This window comes from Diabrotica virgifera, chromosome 7 (genome assembly GCF_917563875.1).
Source record: "Diabrotica virgifera virgifera chromosome 7, PGI_DIABVI_V3a".
Classification (NCBI taxonomy): Eukaryota; Metazoa; Arthropoda; class Insecta; order Coleoptera; family Chrysomelidae; genus Diabrotica; species Diabrotica virgifera.
The window spans coordinates 244017743-244023420 of NC_065449.1; positions in this window are offsets into that span (position 1 = coordinate 244017743).

Consider the following 5678-nt stretch of genomic DNA (forward strand, 5'->3'; position numbering starts at 1 on the left):
TTTTGTTTTATTCGCTCAACTGCGTTTGAGTCCATCAAAATTAGCATATTAGGAACGGTAAAATAGAGTAAGTACAGAAATAGAGATAGAAATAGATATAGAACTTAAAAAGACCTACGACACAGTTCCTAATCAAGAGCAATGGAGATTTATGAAAGAGAAATGGATTCCTGAGAAGTACCTACGCAAGTCCCGTGAACGCCATTTATGAGGGAGTTTATACCAAAGTAAGGACTTGTGTTGGATTGATAGATCTCGATGAACATTAGAAGAATATGTTACCATCAGCAATAAGTGAACCAAAGAGAAAGGTTCAAATAGAACAGAATCAATACGTAAATTTTCTAGACTTAAAAACTATCAGACTTGAAAACAAACATGAGTTCTCCGTATTTTACATATTTTATAAAAATACCCATACTGACATAACTATACACAATTTATTATCCCATCATATACAACATAAATTAGTAGCCTATTATGGATAACAGAAATTTCCATGTCTAAAAATAAATTCGAGATAGAATTGAATATCATTAAGAAAATAGAAGTAAACAGTGGGTACAACTAACAAACAATAAACACAATTTTAAACGAAAAACTGCATAAGAAAGCCTTATAATAATTAGTCTTTCCATCACCAGAGAAAAAACCCAGTAATACTTTCTACTTTATTACATATACAGGCAAGATATCAACAAAAATAGCCAATCATATAAAGAAGAAAGGAATAACACCAGCTTTCAGAACAAATAACAACTTAAACAAATACATTAACGACAATAAGAGCCAAAACAACGACTTCAGAATGGTGTATACAAATTGATATGTGGTGGTTCCCAAAAACATAGGTACATTGGTCAAACTGGCAGAGCCTTTAAGAAACGTATAGCAGGACACAAAAGGGCTTTTAATAATAGAAAAACAGATTCGACATACGCAATTCATCTTCTTCTTCTTCTACGGCACTACAGCCCAAATTGAGACTTCCTCCTTTATTTTTTGCCTCCACCCTTGCCTGTCTGTGGCTGCTCTTCTCCATACACGGACTCCTAAAAGGGCTTGTGCGTCGCTGTTTACTGTGTCTTCCCAGCGCTTTCGTGGCTTCCCAACCGGTCTCTTTCCTTGCATTCTAGCATTCAGTGCTCGTTTTGGTAGCCTATCCTCTCCCATTCTTATCACATGTCCGGCCCATTGCAATCTTTGTATTCTAATGAAGTCTGACAGGGGCGTTTTCTTATAAAGTTGATAAAGCTCGTTGTTGTATCGACTTCTGAAGATTCCGTTTTCCCTCACAGGTCCTAGTATTCTCCTAAGTACTTTCCTTTCGAATGTGTCAAGTTTGTTTTTGGATGTTTCTTTCAGGACCCAGGCTTCACTGCCATAGCATGTTATTGGTCGAATTAAGGTTTTATAGATTCTCATCTTTGTATTTCGGTGGACACTTTTAGACCGAAATATATGGGAGAGGGCAAAATAAGCTCTGTTTGCCTGCGTTATTCTCTTCCGTATTTCTCCATCTTCTGATCTGTGGGCATATATTTCTACTCCCAGGTATGTAAACTTTTCAACCGTTTCAATGTCATCTTCATGTATAATGTTTTCTGGGACTATATTTCTTCTCGTCTGAGTCATTATTTTTGTTTTTTCTGTGTTAATTTCCAGACCTAGCTTTTTTGTTTGTGTTTTTAACTCTGCATATGTTTCCTGTGCTCCTGTTGATGTTCTACTCATAATATTAATATCATCAGCATAAGCGGCCAGTTGAACCGTTCGGTTGGTCAGTAGATTTCCTCGTCCAGTTTGCATTTGCCTAACCGCATACTCCAGTGCCAGGTTAAACAATGTTGGAGCCAGCCCATCTCCCTGCTTTAGTCCCTGCGAAATGTTGAAAAAGTCTGTCCGCTGGTTTTGTATTCGTACACATGCCTGAGTTTCATCCATTGTGGCTTTAATGAGTCTTATTAGCTTGTGTGGTATTGCCAATTCAGCCAATATATAGTATAGTTTGTTCCTTTTGACTGAGTCGTATGCCTGTTTGAAGTCTACAAACACGTTGTGAATTTTTAAATGTCTGTTTTTACTATTTTTTTTAAATTTTACTATTTTTTTTTATTTACCTACTTTTAAATTTCAAATAATAAATATGCTGATGATTTTCTCCTGTATTCACAGGCCAAAACTTATGATAACTCGGTTCAAACCTTAGGACGAATTCAATGTTGTGTTAATTTATGGTTCAATCAAAACGGATTCGAAATAGCTCAAAATAAATCTACTGTCTGTATTTTCACTCGACATAGTATCCCAAAAATAGAGAATTTAAAACTTAATGGCTACGACTACGCATTTGCTTCTTCCATTAAGTATTTGGGAATGATTTTGGATCGTAAATTGACTTGGAAATTACATATTGACTTTATGATAAATCGATGTAATAAGGGTCTAAATTTTCTTAAATCAGTTTCAAGGATTTGGTGGGGAGCTGATGTTGAAACTTCCTTGCTTTTCTATCGATCATATATTAGATCTATAATTGATTATGGTAGTATTCTATATAGCTCAGCTTCTAAACATATTTTAAACAAAGTAGACGTTGTACAGAACTTAGGACTCCGTATCTGTTTGGGAGCTATGAAATCAACTCCAAATAAAGCTTTACATGTAGAAGCTTTAGAAATTCCACTCAATTATAGAAGGAAATATCTCAGCCAGAAATTTTTAATGAAAATTAGTTACCTAAATATCGGTCTTTACCAAAATATTAACAAGCTGAATGTAGCGGATTTAACTAATAAATACTGGAAGCTAAAGAACTCTCCTCCACTTTGCGAGGCTTTTCGAGATCTGTTAAATTTTGACTGTGATTTTAACATGATTGATAGTTTTGGACTTGAAGATTTTCATTCTTTTTTACATACAGTTAAATTAGTAGAACCAAGTTACCATGAAAACAGTAATATCTATTAGCTCTAACAACTTAAGAACATTCTTAGATAATTGGCCAGATTCTATAAATATATATACAGATGCATCTAAGACGTTAGTTGGCACTGGATGTGCTTTTTTTCATACCTGCTACTAAAACAGAAAAAATATTTAAGTTAGGCCATGATTTTTCTATCTTCAGTGCTGAAGCCATAGCAATTTATGAGGCCCTGCAATATTTTAAAGAATCAGAAGATATATCTGCAACAATTATTTCCGATTCACTCTCTGTTCTTCTTGCTATTCAAACTATAGATTTTCTCAATAACAATTCAAATATTTATATCCTACTAATTAAGAAAATCCTTTTTGAAATTCATAAAAATAAAAGAAGAGTGAATTTTTATGGGTTAAGGCTCATATAGGACTAACGCATAATGAATATGTTGATAGTTTGGCTAAAAAGCTATTGAATATGGTACTTCACATAATCGTAAGTTTTGCATATCTGACTTAGTTAACACTATTAAGCATCGAGTTAAAAATCAGTGGAGTCAATCATGGCGAGATCTTTGTAAACAATCCAAATCTCAGTATTCACTGATTCAACCTTCTGTTCCAAATATATATTGGTTTAAAAATTATGTAGTACCTCGAAGATATATAACAACATTAATTAGAATGAAGTTTGGACATGCATGTTTCCCTCTACATCTAGCAAGAATTAAAGTTTTTGATTCAAATCTTTGAACAGAATGTCAGAAGGTTGGTGACTTAAATCATACTTTCTTTGAGTGCGCAAAATATATTCCATGGACATATAATTTAATCCAAGATTTAATAAAATGTAATGTTTTTCCACCTTTCAATGTATCCTATCTATTGTCTGTGAACAGCAAGAACATATATGATTGTTTAATGAAATTTTATCTGTGAAACTAAAATTAACCTCTAAACTTATTAATCCTGATAATTTGGTATATTATGTACATATGAAAAAAGAAGAAGAAGAAGAAGATACATAATGGAAAATGTGGTGAGCAACTTGGACAGTCCATAGCGGCCAGCTTTTGAACTGAGTAGAGAGCTGTAGAAGAGTTTGCTATGGAACTCTAAGGACCTCATTGCCTTCCTTATGTATGAACAGAAAACAAAAAAAGTTGTGACTGGCTAAATGACACCCAAGTCTATGCCATAAAAAAAACATCGTGTTCCCATGCTTTGCTCAAGATCTGTTTGACTGTAAATATTTGATCCAGTGTCGATCTTCCCCGTCGGAAGCCCGTCTGATACTCTCCAATAATATTTTCTGCTAGTGGTTGGAGCCGCTGGTTTATAATATACGTGAGGACTTTATATGCTGTACATAGTAGAGAGATTCCACGGTAGTTTTTGCACTGGACTTTGTCTCCTTTTTTATAGATCGGACATTCTATACTTTTCTTCCAGTCGTCGGGTATTTTCTCTTCTTGCCATACGTCTTTGATGAGCGCGTGGATGTGACTTGCTAGGTGGTCGCCACCTACCCTATATAGTTCTGCTGGTATTTAGTCAACTCCCGGAGCTTTATTGTTTTCTGGGCCTTAATGGCTTCGAGAACTTCCTCTATGTTTGGAGCTTCTACTCCATTCTCTTCTACGTAGATCATAACCATTTCATCTTCCATGTCTACTTGAGTTCCAAGTAGTGTCTAAAAATAATGCTTCCAGGTTTCTGTGACTTTCTGTTGGTCACTGATTATTTGCCCCCTTTCATCTTTACATAGACTTGTTTGAGGTTTATACCCACTTTTTATCTTTTTTAGGTATTCGTAAGCCCCTCTAATTTCGTTGTTTTTGAAATTTTCTTTCATTTTTTCTATTTGTCCATTTTCATAGGCTCTCTTTTTATTTCTACATGTCTTATCTGCTTTCCGTCTAGCGACTTCAAATAATGTTCATCTTTCCCGTGTTCTTTTTGTTATGTACATTTTGTGTGCTTCATTTCTTTACTCTATTGCTTGTCTGCACTCGTCATCAAACCATGCTGTTCTTTTCTCATTTTTCTTGTTTCCCAGGGTGGACGCTGCTGCTGTCAGTACTGCTGTTTTGATATTAGTCCATTTGCCCTCTATGGAGTGCAGTTCTAGCGTCTTTAACTCATTTACGACTTATTGTTCGAACTTCTCTTTACATTCCTGAATCTTCAGTTTTTCCAGGTCCAGTTTGTTTTTTTCTTTGTTGCCTTTCGTTTCTTTCCCTGTTCACTCTGCATCTAAATTTGGTTTGTACTAAAATATGGTCTGATCCACAGCATGTTCCTTGTCGTGCTCTCACATCGGAGATACTACTGGCTGCCCTTTTGTCTATCAGCACATGGGCAATTTGATTGGTTGTGGTTCCATCTGGTGAAATCCATGTCATTTTGTGTATGTCTTTATAACAGGACATAAGGGACGTTGTATTTTAAGGACAATAAGAGCCAAAACAACGACTTCAGAATGGTGTATACAAATTGATATGTGGTGGTTCCCAAAAACTTAGGTACATTGGTCAAACTGGCAGAACCTTTAAGAAACGTATAGCAGGACACAAAAGGGCTTTTATTAATAGAAAAACAGATTCGACATACGCAATTCATCTACTAGATTAGAATGATTATTTTAATAAACAGTTTCAAATTCTCTATATTCCAAATAAAGGTCTTAAGCCTAAAAAATAGTTCAAAAAGTTTAATTCCCATGTGTCTCACACGAAAGATTTATAACCAAT